This window comes from Mustela erminea, chromosome 8 (assembly GCF_009829155.1).
Source record: "Mustela erminea isolate mMusErm1 chromosome 8, mMusErm1.Pri, whole genome shotgun sequence".
Lineage (NCBI taxonomy): Eukaryota > Metazoa > Chordata > Mammalia > Carnivora > Mustelidae > Mustela > Mustela erminea.
The window spans coordinates 64,395,474-64,412,793 of NC_045621.1; the positions used below are offsets into that span (position 1 = coordinate 64,395,474).

At 39.0% G+C, this 17,320-nt stretch overlaps 1 long non-coding RNA gene across 3 annotated transcripts in view; it reads right to left on the reverse strand.

Annotated features, from left to right (window-relative positions):
- Nucleotides 1–17,320, reverse strand: part of LOC116597731 — a 63,549-nt gene that overhangs the window by 4,101 nt on the left and 42,128 nt on the right. For 2 of the 3 annotated variants that reach the window (XR_004288763.1, XR_004288762.1), the window contains exon 4: nt 16,166–16,564. This is a non-coding gene — a long non-coding RNA (uncharacterized LOC116597731). Of the gene's footprint in view, nt 1–16,165; nt 16,565–17,320 lie in introns of those variants that run through there. The other variant, XR_004288764.1, reaches the window with a different exon arrangement.

Sequence of the window (17,320 nt, forward strand, 5' to 3'; positions counted from 1 at the left end):
TAAAAATATCTTTGGTTTGAAGTAAACATATTTTTTGTTAAAAAAAAAAGACAAAACCAAAACATAATCATTTAATCTATTTGGCATAAATACTACAATCTACTTGACACTTTGAGGGAAATTTACAATTATACTATAAATAAACTATTAAACTAATGAGAACAAGGACTTCTAAGAAACAAATAGTTCTTAATAATATTAAACTGCTTTTAGAAAGCATGATAGAATAATGTCCTCCCAAAGATATTCATGTCCTAGTCTCTGGAACCTATGAATATATTATCTTTCAGGGCAAAAGGGACTTTGCAGATGTGATTAAGTTAAGGTTCATGAGATGGGGAGATTATCTTGATTACACAGGTGAGCTCAGTGTAATCACAGAGGTCCTTGAAAGAGGGAGGCAAGAAGATCAAAGTCAGACAGGGAGATATGACAGAGGAACCAGAGGTTGGAGTGGTGCTCCTGGAAGATGAAGAAAGAAGGGGTATGATGCAAGGACTGTAGGTGGCATAGGAGACAGAAAGGGCCAGGAAACAGATCCTCCCCTGCAGCCTCTAGAAGGCGAGAAGGACACAGCCCTTCTGACATTTTCACTGCAGCTCAGTAAGTCTCATTTCAGACTTCCGATCTCCAGAATTGTAAGATAATGCATTTGTGTTGTTTGAAGCCACTCCATTTGTGGTCATTTGTTACAGCCCCAACTGAAAAGGAATACACAAACCCTATGAAAAAACTAAAATTTTCTCTGTATTCCTACTTCCCAGTGAGAGCCAATATGGAGTTCTTCTGCATGATATTTACAAATATCTTTATTAACATGCACTTTTCAAAACTGGGGCTCCGCTTGGCGCAGCGGTTCTATCTAGTTTGATGTTAGGTTTTTGAGGAATTTTTTTACTTATTATTTTGCCACTGACGTTTTTCTAAAGCCCACATATGAATTTTTACCATTAACTTTTGGTGGAAGGGGCTATGTGTGCGCAGTAGAAGGGGACAGGTAATTGTAGAGTCTGTCTTAAAGTGGCCAGTCCAATTGGTGGATATTTAAGGTGACTTTTTCTTCATTTTTTTTTTTTACTACTCTAGGAAGTATTTGATGAACATTCTTATTAATCAATAACAACCTAAACTAAGAAGTTCAAATGGAATGCAATAAAAAAACGCTAACTACTGCTCCATTGGTAGAGCTTCATGATTATTTAAATTGCTACTGTGGTATGTTTCTATTAGTTTCTTGTTAGTGATCTTTGAGAAATTTCTGGCCTCTTTATTACTTCTTTACTGCATCTTACATTTTAGGGTCCCTTCCAGATGCTCATTTAAAGATTGCATGCACACCAGGTATATCAGTGAGGTTTCTTGATATCAAAAACAGACACATTGATTATGCAGAATATAATTTAGTCAAAGAATATTGGGTAGCTCAAAGAATGGCCAACAGAGTTGAAACTAGTTTGCATGCAAAGGCAGCTGTGGAAACAACTCAGCTAGCACCCCAGACATAGCCATGTTAATATACTAGCCCTATATCCACTTCATTGCTGAGCACTCATCAACATTTCTATACACAGATGCTGAATTCAGATGTAGGCACCACTGCCACTGTCTCTTCTATTCCTTTTCTTCCTTCCCCATTTATGAAATGGGCATGGCTACCAGAGCCACTGACTCCATACAAGGTTTACTCTGTTCCTGTTTCTTTGGGTCAGCCACTCCCTTTTTAAAAATCTGGGCATGGGTTGGGAGGCAAGATGGCGGAGAAATAGCAGGCTGAGACTACTTCAGCTAGCAGGAGATCAGCTAGATAGCTTATCAAAAGATTGCAAACACCGACAAATCCATCGGCAGATCCAAGAGAAGAAGAATAGCAATTCTAGAAACAGAAAAACAACCACTTTCTGAAAGGTAGGACTGGCGGAGAAGTGAATCCAAAGCGACGGGAAGATAGACCCCGGGGGGAGGGGCCGGCTCCAGGCAAGCCGCGGAGCAACGGAGCACAAAATCAGGACTTTTAAAAGTCTGTTCCGCTGAGGGACATCACTCCAGAGGCTAAACCGGCGCGAAGCCCACGCAGGGTCAGCGTGGCCTTAGGTCCCACAGGGTCACAGAAGGATCGGGGGTCTCTGAATGCCGCAGAGCTTATAGGTATTAGAATGGGGAAGCCGGCTACAGAGACAGAGCCGACAGTGAGCTCACAGCTCGGGGACACCTTGAACCGGTCGCAGGCTCGGTGAGCTGGGAGCGCGGACGGAGGTCAGGCAGACAGGAGTAACTGGGCGCTGTTCTCTGAGGATGCACTGAGGAGTGGGACCTCAGGCTCTCGGCTCCTCCGGGCTGGAGACCAGGAGGCCGCCATTTGTATTCCCGTCCTCCGGAACTCTACGGAAAGCGCTCAGGGAACAAAACTCCCAAAAGCAAACCGGTGCGGATTACTCAACCTGGCCCCTGGTAAGGGCGGTGCAATTCCGCCTGGGGCAAAGACACTTGAGAATCACTACACCAGGCCCCTCCCCAAGAAGATCAACAAGAAACCCAGCCAAGACCAAGTTCACCTACCAAGGAGTGCGGTTTCAATACCAAGGAGAGCAGCAGAATTCCAGAGGAGGAGAAAGCAAAGCACGGAACTCATGGCTTTCTCCCTATGATTCTTTAGTCTTGCAGTTAACTTAATTTTTTTTTCTTTTTCATTTTTTTTCTCTTCTTCTGCTAAAATTTTTTTAACTTTTCTTTTTTAATGCTTTTTAACTAGTTTATCTAATATATATATATATATATATATTTCTTTTTTATACTTGTCTTTATTCATTTTCTTTTTTAAATTCTTTTCTTTCTTTTTTTTCTTTTCTTTTTTTTCTTTCTTTCTTTCTGAACCTCTTTTCATCCCCTTTCTCCCCCCTCACGATTTGGGATCTCTTCTGATTTGGTTAAAGCATATTTTCCTGGGGTTGTTGCCAACTTTTTAGTATTTTACTTGCTCCTTCATATACTCTTATCTGGACAAAATAACAAGGTGGAAAAATTCACCACAGAAAAAAAGAACAAGAGGCAGTACCAAAGGCTAGGGACCTAATCAATACAAACATTGGTAATATGTCAGATCTAGAGTTCAGAATGACAATTCTCAAGGTTCTAGCCGGGCTCAAAAAAGGCATGGAAGATATTAGAGAAACCTCTCAGGAGATATAAAAGCCCTTTCTGGAAAAATAAAAGAACTAAAATCTAACCAAGTTGAAATTAAAAAAAGCTATTAATGAGGTGCAATAAAAAATGGAGGCTCTCACTGCTAGGATAAATGAGGCAGAAGAAAGAATTAGTGATATAGAAGACCAAATGACAGAGAATAAAGAAGCTGAGCAAAAGAGGGACAAACAGCTACTGGACCATGAGGGGAGAATTCGAGAGATAAGTGACACCATAAGACGAAAGAACATTAGAATAATTGGGATTCCAGAAGAAGAAGAAAGAGAGAAAGGAGCAGAAGGTATACTGGAGAGAATTATTGGGGAGAATTTCCCCAATATGGCAAAGGGAACAAGCATCAAATTTCAGGAGGTGCAGACCCCTCAAAATCAGTAAGAACAGGCCCACACCTGTCACCTAATAGTAAAATTTACAAGTCTTAGTGACAAAGAGAAAATCCTGAAAGCAGCCCGGGAAAAGAAGTCTGTAATATACAATGGTAAAAATATTAGATGGGCAGCAGACTTATGCACAGACACCTGGCAGGCCAGAAAGAGCTGGCATGATATTTTCAGAGCACTAAATGAGAAAAACATGCAGCCAAGAATACTATATCCAGCTAGGCTATCATTGAAAATAGAATGAGAGATTAAAAGCTTCCAGGACAAACAAAAACTGAAAGAATTTGCAAACACCAAACCTACAGGAAATATTGAAAGGGGTCCTCTAAGCAAAGAGAGAGCCTACAAGTGGTAGATCAGAAAGGAACAGAGACAATATACAGTAACAGTCACCTTACAGGCAATACAATGGCACTAAAATCATATCTCTCAATAGTTACCCTGAATGTTAATGGGCTAAATGCCCCAATCAAAAGACACAGGGTATCAGAATGGATAAAAAATACAAAACCCATCTATATGTTGCCTCCAAGAAACTCATTTTAAACCCGAAGACACATCCAGATTTAAAGTGAGGGGCTGGTAGCAGAGTGGCGCAGCGGAAGCGTGCTGGGCCCATAAAGTGAGGGGCTGGAAAAGAAGTTACCATGCTAATGGACATCAGAAGAAAGCAGGAGTGGCAATCCTTTTATCAGATCAATTAGATTTTAAGCCAAAGACTATAATAAGAGATGAGGAAGGACACTATATCATACTCAAAGGGTCTGTCCAACAAGAAGATCTAACAATTTTAAATATCTATGCACCCAACATGGGAGCAGCCAACTATATAAACCAATTAATAACAAAACCAAAGAAACACATTGACAATAATACAATAATAGTAGGGGACGTTAACACTCCCCTCACTGAAATGGACAGATCATCCAAGCAAAAGATCAGCAAGGAAATAAAGGCCTTAAACGACACACTGGACCAGATGGACATCACAGATATATTCAGAACATTTCATCCCAAAACAACAGAATACACATTCTTCTCTAGTGCACATGGAACATTCTCCAGAATAGATCACATCCTCGGTCCTAAATCAGGACTCAACCGGTATCAAAGGATTGGGATCATTCCCTGCATATTTTCAGACCACAATGCTCTGAAGCTAGAACTCAACCACAAGAGGAAGTTTCGAAAGAACCCAAATACATGGAGACTAGACAGCATCCTTCTAAAGAATGAATGCGTCAACCAGGAAATTAAAGAAGAATTGAAAAAAATTATGGAAACAAATGATAATGAAAACAGAACGGTTCAAAATCTGTGGGACACAACAAAGGCAATCATGAGAGGAAAATATATAGCGGTACAAGCCTTTCTCAAGAAACAAGAAAGGTCTCAAATACACAACCTAACCCTACACCTAAAGGAGCTGGAGAAAGAACAAGAAAGAAACCCTAAACCCAGCAGAAGAGAAATCATAGATCAGAGCAGAAATCAATGAAATAGAAACTAAAAAAACAATAGAACAAATCAACAAAACTAGGAGCTGGTTCTTTGAAAGAATTAATAAAATTGATAAACCCCTGGCCAAACTTATCAAAAAGAAAAGAGAAAGGACCCAAATAAATAAAATCATGAATGAAAGAGGAGAGATCACAACTAACACCAAAGAAATACAAACAATTATAAGAACATACTAAGAGCAATTCTACAAACAACAAATTTGACAATCTGGAAGAAATGGATGCATTCCTAGAAACATATAAACTACCACAACTGAAGCAGGAAGAAATAGAAAGCCTGGACAGACCCATAACCAGCAAGGAGATTGAAACAGTTATTAAAAATCTCCAAACAAACAAAAGCCCAGGGCCAGACGGCTTCCCGGGGGAATTCTACCAAACATTTAAAGAAGAACTAATTCCTATTCTCCTGAAACTGTTCCAAAAAATAGAAATGGAAGGAAAACTTCCAAAATCATTTTATGAGGCATCACCTTGATCCCAAAACCAGACAAGGATCCCAGCAAAAAAGAGAGCTATAGACCAATATCCTTGATGAACAGAGATGTGAAAATTCCCACCAAAATACTAGCCAATAGGATTCAACAGAACATTAAAAGGATTATTCACCATGACCAAGTGGGATTTATTCCAGGGCTGCAAGGTTGGTTCAACATCCGCAAATCAATCAATGTGATACAACACATCAATAAAAGAAAGAACAAGAACCATATGATACTCTCAATAGATGCTGAAAAAGCATTTGACAAAGTACAGTATCCCTTCCTGATCAAAACTCTTCAAAGTGTAGGGATAGAGGGCACATACCTCAATATGATCAAAGCCATTTATGAAAAACCCACTGCAAATATCATTCTCAATGGAGAAAAACTGAAAGCTTTTCCGCTAAGGTCAGGAACACGGCAGGGATGTCCATTATCACCACTGCTATTCAACATAGTACTAGAAGTCTTAGCCTCAGCAATCAGACAACAAAAGGAAATTAAAGGCATCCAAATTGGCAAAGAAGAAGTCAAACTATCACTCTTTGCAGATGATATGATACTATATGTGGAAAACCCAAAAGACTCCACTCCAAAACTGCTAGAACTTGTACTAGCAAGGAATTCAGTGAAGTGTCAGGATATAAAATCAATGCGCAGAAAACAGTTGCATTTCTCTACACCAACAACAAGACAGAAGAAAGAGAAATTAAGGAATCAATCCCATTTACAATTGCACCCCAAACCATAAGATACCTAGGAATAAACCTAACCAAAGAGGCACAGAATCTATACTCAGAAAACTACAAAGTACTCATGAAAGAAATTGAGGAAGACACAAAGAAATGGAAAAATGTTCCGTGCTCCTGGATTGGAAGAATAAATATTGTGAAAATGGCTATGCTACCTAAACCAATCCACACATTTAATGCAACTCCTATCAAAGTACCATCCATCTTTTTCAAAGAAATGGGACAAATAATCCTAAAATTTATATGGAACCAGAAAAGAGCTTGAATAGCTAAAGGGATATTGAAAAAGAAAGCCAAAGTTGGTGGCATCACAATTCCGGACTTCAAGCTCTACTACAAAGCTGTCATCATCAAGACAGCATGGTACTGGCACAAAAACAGACACATAGATCAATGGAACAGAATAGAAAGCCCAGAAATAGACTCTCAACTCTATGGTCAACTAATCTTCGACAAAGCAGGAAAGAATGTCCAATGGAAAAAAGACAGCCTCTTCAACAAATGGTGTTGGGAAAATTGGACAGCCAACTGCAGGAAAATGAAATTGGACCATTTCCTTACAACACACACGAAAACAGACTCAAAATGGATGAAGGACCTCAATGTGAGAAAGCAATCCATCAAAATCCTTGAGGAGAACACAGGCAGCAACCTCTTCGACCTCAGCCTCAGCAACATCTTCCTAGGAACATCTCCAAAGGCAAGGGAAGCAAGGGCAAAAATGAACTATTGGGATTTTATCAAGATCAAAAGCTTTTGCACAGCAAAGGAAACAGTGAACAAATCGAAAAGACAACTGACAGAATGGGAGTTGTTATTTGCAAACAACATATCAGATAAAGGGCTAGTATCCAAAATCTATAAAGAGCTTAGCAAACTCAACACTCAAAGAACAAATAATCCAATCAAGAAGTGGGCAGAGGACATGAACAGACATTTCTGCAAAGAAGACATCCAGATGGCCAACAGACACATGAAAAAGTGCTCTCTCACTCGGCATCAGAGAAATACAAATCAAAACCACAATGAGATATCACCTCACACCAGTCAGAATGGCTAAAATCAACAAGTCAGGAAATGACAGATGCTGGCAAGGATGCGGAGAAAGGGGAACCCTCCTACACTTTTGGTGGGAATGCAAGCAGGTGCAGCCACTCGGAAAGCAGCATGGAGGTTCCTCAAAATGTTGAAAATAGAACTGCCCTATGACCTAGAAGTTGCACTACTGGGTATTTACCCCAAAGATACAAACGTGTGATCCGAAGGGGCACATGCACCCGAATGTTTATAGCAGCAATGTCCACAAAAGCCAAACTATGGAAAGAACCTAGATGTCCATCAACAGATGAATGGATAAAGCAGATGTGGTCTATATACACAATGGAATACTATGCAGCCATCAAAAGAAATGAAATCTTGCCATTTGCGACAACATGGATGGAACTAGAGTGTATCATGCTTAGCGAAATAAGTCAGGCGGAGAAAGACAACTATCATATGATCTCCCTGATATGAGGAAGTGGTGATGCAACATGGGGGCTTAAGTGGGTAGGAGAAGAATCAATGAAACAAGATGGGATTGGGAGGGAGACAAACCATAAGTGACTCTTAATCTCACAGAACAAACTGAGGGTTGCTGTGAGGAGGGAGGTTGGGAGAAGGGGGGTGCGGTTATGGATATTGGGGAGGGTATGTACTTTGGTGAGTGCTGTGAAGTGTGTAAAACTGGCGATTCACAGACCTGTACCCCTGGGGATAAAAACATATTATATGTTTATAAAAAATAAAAAATTAAAAAAAAATCTGGGCATGTATTTCTCCTGGCTAAGCATCTATTAAGGCTATGAACTTACACTGAAGGGAATCAGGAAAGAAATTCTTCCACATTTTCAGATCCTACAGTGGGAAATAGACTCTGTCTTCTACAAAGTCTCAAAGTACATTAAGTCTCCAAAGACAGAAGAGGGTCTTCAGATACTAGGTAGATAAAAATAATTACATATGTCAGCTATATATGATAGTGGATCTTTGGCTTCTTGACTTTTTCTCCAAAGGACTGCAAGACTTGGTGGAATCTGTGGTCTTATCCTTCTTGGTCTAAAATTAGAAGGTATGGTAAGTCAAGGGAACCAAGAAGCATATTTAATCACAGGAGAGACTTCCAACACTATTTTTTTTAACCTTGATTTATTGCATGTTTCAGATTACAACTCCTCGAATATAAGAACAAATTGCATATTTACAGATGAAAGGATATACTGTTTTAAACATGCTTCAAAATTGTATGGAAGAATGTTAAGAGGAAGAAGAATAGATGAAATAAGACAGGTCATATGTTGACAGTAGTTGAAACTGGATGATGAGCATTGAGAATTTATTAAAATATCCTAATGTTGTCTCTATTTGAAAATTTCCATGAAAGAATAAGGAAGAATAAATTGTGTAAAGTCATATTTATTCAGGCATATATATTTTTTATATACAAACGTTTCATATATAAATAAATATATTAAAATATATAAATATTTTTAAAATATTTATTTATTTATTTTTAGAGAGAGACAAATAGTATGCATGTGGTGGGGAGAGGGAGAGAGAATCCTCAAACAGACTCTGCACTGAGCACTGAGCACAAAGCCCAACTTCAGGTTCAATCTCATCACCTGAGCTGAAATCAAGAGTCGGATGCCTAACCAATGGAGCCAACCAGCTGCCCCTAAGTATATATTAATTTCAGTCATTTTATGAAGGCAAAGAAACCTTGAGTGGTTTTCCAATGAAGAGTTCATCTATGTCATTTCTATGGTATCATCTTATCTTGTATGGCATAATCTAGGAACCATTTGGCTTTCACTTGGAATGTGATAAGATGGGCTTGGTTATTCCCTATGCCTCATTCTTCCATATGCTTGGAAAAGCGAATGTACCTCTAGCTTTTGAAGGAAGCAGATTGGCTTTCTGTCATTCAAATTTATGCCATAAATTCTAAAACTTTACTCAACATACTTGTCTTTCCATTTTTAAAAACTAGAACTTCTTTCAAAAAACAGTGTTCACAAAACTCAGTTTCCTCCACACATATCTATTCCAATGCCCATTCCAAGAACACCAGTACCCAAGCAATTTTAAGTGTTCTCTATGGGGAAAATATCCAAGTTTCCTACTCTTTTCTCCATTTCTCTTCAGACAGCATTGCAAAAAGATCAATTTCTTCCTTGTCATGGTCATTGGCTTTCTAGCGCAGGGATTTTATAACCTAATAGAGAAATGAACATTCTGCCTTTTTCATTCTGGCTTGAAATTTGACACATACTTTTACCAGAAGAAAGTATTTTATACACATTGAAGAAGGGAAAGAAGTCATTTAATCCTCTTGTGTTTTCTTTGAAGAGAGAAAAAAATTAATGTGGGTGAGGATGATGCCCAGGAATTCTGATGAAAAACATTTATCAGTGGACAGAGAAGTGAACAGACTTTTAAAATTTCAGTACTATTTCCTGACCTTGTTTTTAATATATTTTGCATTTGATTAAGAATGTGGTAGGCAGGGTTGAGAATTTAGGAGTTTTTAAAGCAAAACTGTCAAAGGCTGAGGTCAATCTATAAAACTCTATAGAGGAAAAAAAAAAGGAGGAAGGAAAGGAGAAAGGATATACCAAAATAACTGGCAAAAATGCCTCCCTGTATGAATGTCTGCAATCCTATATTCACAAAGTAAAAAGCATTCTGAAGAAACTCCATCACACATCAGTTAATCTCTGAAGAAAGAAGTCCAGAGATATAGCTGCCCTCTGGTGTGTAGATTTCCCCCCTGAAACTGAACTGGTTTGTATGCAAAGGCAAAGTCGGTAAAATGATGAAAGATCAGAATGGGAAAGAAAAGGAGAGAATTCAGAAATGTCACAAGGTGGTAAAGGGCCCATCGAAAACCTCAGCGAACATTTAGAATTTTGCATTTAAACTAAAATGCATGTAAAGGACAAGTTAAACAGTCAAAAAGGTCACAAAGAATTATGCAGTTGCAGTTTGGACAGGTGGGGAACAGAGTAGAGCTAATCCAATCTTGATCTCCAAGACAGACGAAGGTATGATAACAAATGCAGTGGCCAAGAACAGGAGCATTGCAATCAGACACATGGGACGCCAGCAGCTGTTGGCTATGTCATCTTGGGCAAGTTGTTCAACCTTTCAAAAATATCGATTTACTTATTTATAGAATGTGGAGAATAACTTTGCCTATACTAGGTGACTGTTTTGAAGATTATATGTAATAATGCTTAGAAGATTCCTCAGAGAATAGTAAGACTTCAATAGAAGTTACCACTTTTTTTCTATTATCATTATGTCTGGTCTTTACATTGGCCTCCTTCTTGTTTTTAGCCCACCCCAGGAGTACTTGTGCCTTGGGGCATTTGCATAGTATGTCTTCTTTGCTTACAATTTTTACCTCCAGATGTCCCTGTAATTCACTCTCCAAATCTTTCACAATTTTGTACAAATGTCATCTGACTATTTAAAAATGGTCATCTGTCCTATTTAAAAGTGCAAATAATATTCTGTGCTCTTTTCTCATTCTGATTCTCCTTATTTTACTCTACCTTTTCTCCAAAGCAGTTATCACTTTCTAATGCTGTAAAATTGATCTACCTATCTAACCTACCTGCACACCTATCCACCCTCCATCCTTCATCTATTCATTCCATTGTCTATGCATTATTTTCTCCTCAGTAAAATAGAAGTCCACAAGGGCAGGATTTTATTTGATTATTTTTATTGATGTATGCCTAGCATCCAAAACAAAGTTGGAACATAGAAGGGGCTTCATAGATTACTATTGAGGGAAGGAGTGATCAGCTTTGTCAAATAAAGCTATCCTCAAAGTAAAACACTACTCTATTCTCTTTTCCTATCCATTGGCTTTTGGGGACTTAGTTCTTCAAGTTTGCTCTTAATGTTTATGTTAGCTATACTGCACTTTTATCTTCCATCAGAAATGAGCATATAATAGGCTAGTCATCCTTTAAATGACCATGCCTCGGGGCAGCTTGGTGGCTTGGTCAGTTTGGCAGTCAACTCTTGTTCTTGGCTTGGGTCTTGATCTCAGGGTTTTGAGTTTAGGCCCCACATGGGGCTCCACACCCAGTGTGGAGCCTACTTAAAAAAGAAAAAAAAGAAAGAAAATGCAAATAACCATACTTCATTCACTCTTCTAGTAGGCTACCATTTTTCAAAAACCACTTACTGCATTTACTGACTTTCTGAATTGATTACTAGGCAAAAGTCATTGTTGCTTTTCTATGCAAGAGAAAGAACAAGTCATAGGAACCCATCTGTACATCGCCACCCTTCTTTCACTGCCAAGAGAACTCCAACTTTCTAGCCTTATAATTTAAAAGATGAGAAATACAGGGAAAAGATATCCCTTTTTAAGGACTTTGGATTAGGTAGAGAAAAGGAGATGGAAGGGAATAAGATACAATTACAGGAAGGCAATAACAAATGCCAACCATTTTTAGATTGTTTACTATGGTCCCAGAAACTGTAAATAACAATTAAAATATATTACTTTATTTAAAGTTTCTCACACCAAACCTGTGATGAAGTACTATGGTTATCACTATTTTATAGAAGAGAAGGTGAAGCCTAGACAGCTTCAGTAACTCTTTTAAGGTCACATGGCTGCAAGAGGCAGAGCCCAGATGCAAAACCTAACTTCTCTGACCCCTGAGCCTATGCACAACCACTGTGCTATCTGTATGTTTATGGAGGATGGAAAGAAGAGATTTAGATATATCTTTGGTAGAGAGCTAGGGGAAATCATTATTCCACCTGAGGCAATTTTATTTCAACAACAACAAAAATGCTGGTAGTTTTCCTATTTCAATCATTCATTCATTCATTAGTCATTAATTAATTAATCATTATGTACTGAGACCCCAAAGAAGTATAAGGCAGTGAGAGATACTTTGTAGGTACACAAAAGCATATTAGACATTGCCTCCAGCTTCAAGTTAGAGAAATAAAACACAAACTTAAAAAACGTAATGATGAAAAAGAAATAATAGCTTAATTCATTAGAGCAAGTGTTGGTGAACTTTTTTTGAAAAGACCCAGATAGTAAAATATTTTAGGCTTGTGAATCATATGGTTTGTGTGGCAACTACTCAACTCTGCCAGTAGAGCACAAAAGCAGCTATAGACAAAGCATAAATAAATGAGTACAAATAATGTACAATGCATAAATAAATGGCTGTGTTCTAATAAAACTTTATTTACAAAAGCAGTTAATGAGCTGCAGACAATGTTTTGCCAACTTTTTGTTAGTAAAATTCCAGAAACAATATATATGGTAACTTTCTGAATGAACTTTTGGGATATTAGGAATTCTAGGAAGTTCAGATATGGGAGAAAAGTCAAGTCAAGGAAGATGTAAATGGGAAGAGACAGAGGAGGAGGAGGAGAATCAGGAAATAATAGTGTCACAGAAACCCAGGGAAAGGGATGTGTGATTCGTTATGGTGAAAGGGATTCACTATGGCTAAAGAAGACTTCACGTAGGCCTCAAAGTATGAGTAGGAATTTTGGAAAATGGGAACATCACAAGAAAGACATCAGTTAGGTATGGTTGCCCATTGAGCGTTTTTTGGATGAATCTGTAAAATAAAGATCTATGGGGGAAGAACATAATTTTGCGTGGAAGCAAAACTGACTCTGAAGAACCTGCATTTGAAAAAGTTCAGGGTTGGGGCGCCTGGGTGGCTCAGTGAATTAAGCCTCAGCCTTTGGCTCAGATCATGATCTCAGGGTCCTGGGATCAAGTCCCACATCAGGCTCTCTGCTCCGTAGGGAGCCTGCTTCCTCCTCTCTCTCTCTGCCTGTCTCTCTGCCTACTTGTGATCTCTGTCTGTCAAATAAATAAATAAAATCTTTAAAAAAAAAAATGTTCAGGGCAAATGTAGATGCCAGCCCCTTCCTCCTCTGCGAGGGTGGAAGGCCTTCTTTTCCACCTCTCCAACTCAGAGAGACTGACTGCATCTGACTTCCTTGTTGCCTGCCCCCCAACCTGAGCCCTTATGGAGCCTTCTTCCCTGCACTCCCCCCCTGCCCCCTGCCCCCCGCCTTCAATTAAATGACAGACAATCCTTTCTCTCCATGTTTGTATCCCTGAGCAGTCAGCTTTACCATGCTGTATTTTAGACAATCTATATTTCTTCATCTTAGTCGGTGGGTTTTGTTGTCTTAAGTGTTTTTTCTTTTTTTTTTCCCTTGATTTTCCAATTTGTTTGAGGGAACAAATAACCCAGATAAATAATACCCCTAGGATTTTTGCTTTTTGTAGTTATGTGATTCACAAGCAGTTATTTTGTACAATTACAGGATGTTAGCACTAGAAAGTCTTCCAAGATCATTTAGTCTAATTCATTCCTTTTACATTAAAAAATAATAATAAGGCACTTGGGGAGGGTATGTGCTATGGTGAGTGCTGTAAGGTGTGTAAACTTGGCGATTCACAGACCTGTACCCCTGGGGCTAATAATACATTATATGTTTATAAAAAATTAAAAATATTATTAAAAAATATAAGGCACAACACAGGGGAAGGGAATCCCAAGACCTCACAGTTCTTACCACTCTGGATAGTTTTTTTTTTTTTTTTAACTTCTTAATTAATCTCTTTATTGGGAAACTCAAAATTGTATGCTGAAGTATAAAGCAAAGGTAAGTATTATAGTTACTGAACAGACATGTAATCACTAGAACAAAAATAGAACAACGCCAGGCCCTTCTCAAATACAATCTCTTACCTCCTTCTTCAGGCCACCAGTAACCTGACTTTTTTAACTGTGCTTAAATACATGTAACACGAAATTTACTCTTTTAAGTGTGCGGTTCAGAGACACTAAGTACGTTCACATTGCTGTGCCACCACGCCACTGTCCACGCTCAGAGCTTTGTCATCATCCCAGACTGAAACTCTGTTCCCCTCAAACAGTAACTCTTGGGACAGTCCTGATAAAGAATTTCTCAACTTTCCTGGAGCTCCAGCCTTTCCAAAGATAAAAAGGTTTTAAAGCAACACAGATCAGTCAAAGGGAGATATGTGGGAGTAGAGAATTTGAAGCTGCTTGAGGCTGTTTTTGTAGTTAGAGGATTTTGAGTGTCGGTGGTAGCTTTGAAAGACAATTAAGGCTGAATCTGATACTGTTTTTATGTTGGGGAAAATGAGACACGAATCCAAATGCCTCGCACTGGGACATGCCAATAAAATACTTTTCCAGGAGCTCTCTAGAATCAGAGCGTAGGTTACACAACGTACTCTACTCACAAGTAAGGCTTCCCCTTTGGCCACTAAGGTTAGAGCCACGATCCCTTAGTAACTGACACTAAGCCAACTACGGCATAATATATCTCACAATTTAATACTTTTTTTTTAAAGATTTTTATTTATTTATTGAGAGAGAGGTAGCGAGAGAGAGCATGAGCAAGGAGAAATCAGAGGGAGAAGCAGACTCCCCATGGAGCTGGGAGCCCGATGTGGGACTCAATCCCAGGACTCCGGGATCATGACCTGAGCCGAAGGCAGTCATCCAACCAACTGAGCCACCCAGGCGTCCCATATCTCACAATTTAAAAACAGAACTCCCGTTCCCAGATTCTCAACCTTTTATTGCTCTGAATGAAGGAATGGAATGTTCACAACTCCCCCCTGCCCAGCCTGAGTAGTTTTCATCACAAATAATAATCGTTGTTTTTCTTTTGCCAATCACACAAATGATGGAATTTTCTCTCCTACTTATAAAGTCTCGGAGCAGAGAAAGACCCAACCAAGGAGGAGGTGAGTGAGAATTCCAGAAGGTACAAGAGAGATGATCACTCAAACTGGGACTGGAGATGCCAGATAGAGGAGGGAGTGGGCAGAAGTAAGTGGGCCTGGCGGCAAACACCATCCCCTCTCACACCCATTCCTGCCAGGGCACGTGTTTTTAGGGGAAACATAGTTATAGTGAATACCAAGGGTAGCCTGCAGTCTGAAGACAGGGAATAACCAACTGCACAATCATATTCTTGTAATACCATTAGTCTTAGAGACAATTACACATACGTTCATATGCAAAGAATCAAGACACCAATCCTGTCATTACCATGACAACGTTGTTCTAAAATGCTTTCCTTCTGCATTAATTAAACCAAGGTTACAAACCTTAACAAACAATGACAGACCCAAGACAATTAAAGGCCACACCCATGCTGGCTTGAGAGACTGTGTCCCTGTGTTGGACTCTTCCAAAAAATAAAGCCTTCCCTTCCCAGGTATCTGAGGACTTGATAATCTCTAGGCTGAAGTAGTTTGACTGCATTTGAATGCCTGAGGAAAATGGAAATTCTGTTGTATTTTAAAAGGAGTTTCAATTGTTCTGTTTACCTACAGAAAATGCCTGGGGTTACCACTTTCTTCATTAGTATTAGTAAGTCTCAAGTTTTTAAAAATAAAGATTACCTCTGCCATTCCCCCAGGACACTCTGTTTCAACCTTATTATCATTACTGAGTGACCATTTCTCCTATACTGTTCATGTTTTAACAGAATCCAAATCTTGTTGTCTTTACTTTTTTTTTTTTAAGATTTTATTTATTTATTTGACAGAAAGAGACACAGCAAGAGAAGGAAACAAGCAGGAGGAGTGGGAGAGGGAGAAGCAGGCTTCCCACCAAGCAGGGAGCCCGATGAGGGGCTCGATCCCAGGACCCTAAGATCCTGACCTGAGCCGAAAGCAGGCACTTAACGACTGAGCCTCCCAGGAGCCCCTGCCTTTACTTTTTAGAAAAGATTCTCACATCTGCTCCCCTTCATGTTGCACTGCCATGATCCCTTCATTCGCCAGACCCATCATAATAACCTCTTGCTTCTCCTTTCTTTATTTTTCAGTATTTATCAGACTTCATTACTAGAGTTTTCTTTCCTTGGGAAAAACAACCAATCCAAACCTCTAATAGTATTTTCTTTCAGCCTTACCGTGTTTAAAGCTTGTTTCTAAACCAGTCTTCTCTTGATTCCTCCATATTCCATCATTGATATCATCATCATCATTATCATTATCATTACCTGTGTTACTCATTTCTTCTTCATGTGACCCAGATTTTGGCTACTCAAGCTAGCAAGGAGTCAATTTGGGAACAAAATTTTCAAATTTGACATGGAGGAATTATGGTCTTCCAAAACCTTTTCTCCTGAGAAGAAACAAAAATGCATAACAAAACTCTAATGCAACAGAAGTAGTAGTAAGGCAGCTACATTGCTAGAGCAAGGTAGTTTTTGCAGGCAAAACTATCAGCATGTAGCTAACTGGAGATCTAATGGGAAAAGATGAGTCAGTGATGTTTAAGAAGACCTTGGTGTCAGAATAAGGTCTCCATGTTTATAAACTTGGGTTCAAATAATCTTCTCTTTCTAATTCATTGTTGCAGTCACAATCTTGATATTGCAGTTTTCCTTACTTACTTCAAAGTCTTAAAGACTTTGCTAACCATATGAAGGCAAAAGGCATCTATGATATTATAATATGATTCATCAAAAATAGCAATTAAACCACCCTCCACATATCTGATGGTCAGGCTTGGAGGACTCTGGGGTCAAGTCTTTGTTCTTTGGCATGCTGAGAGGTTTTGACAGGTAATTCCTATTTCAAGAGGCATCCAAGTGCTCAGCTTTGAATCCCATTATGGAAAATGCTTATTTATCAACAATCAGATGATCATTTTCAAATATATAGATAATCATTTCCTTTACAAAGCAGGCAGAGTAATCTTTTAAAAACAGAAAGATGCTTCTGTCCCATCACTTTTAAGAAAAGCATCAAGACCTTGATGTGGAATCCAGGGCCCTCTCTACCACTTGCTGCCTCTTTCCCTCCACTCTGGTTACTCCTGTCTTTCTCCAGTTCTTCCAATGGGGCAGACCTCAGAGCTCTTGCACACTGACTCCTC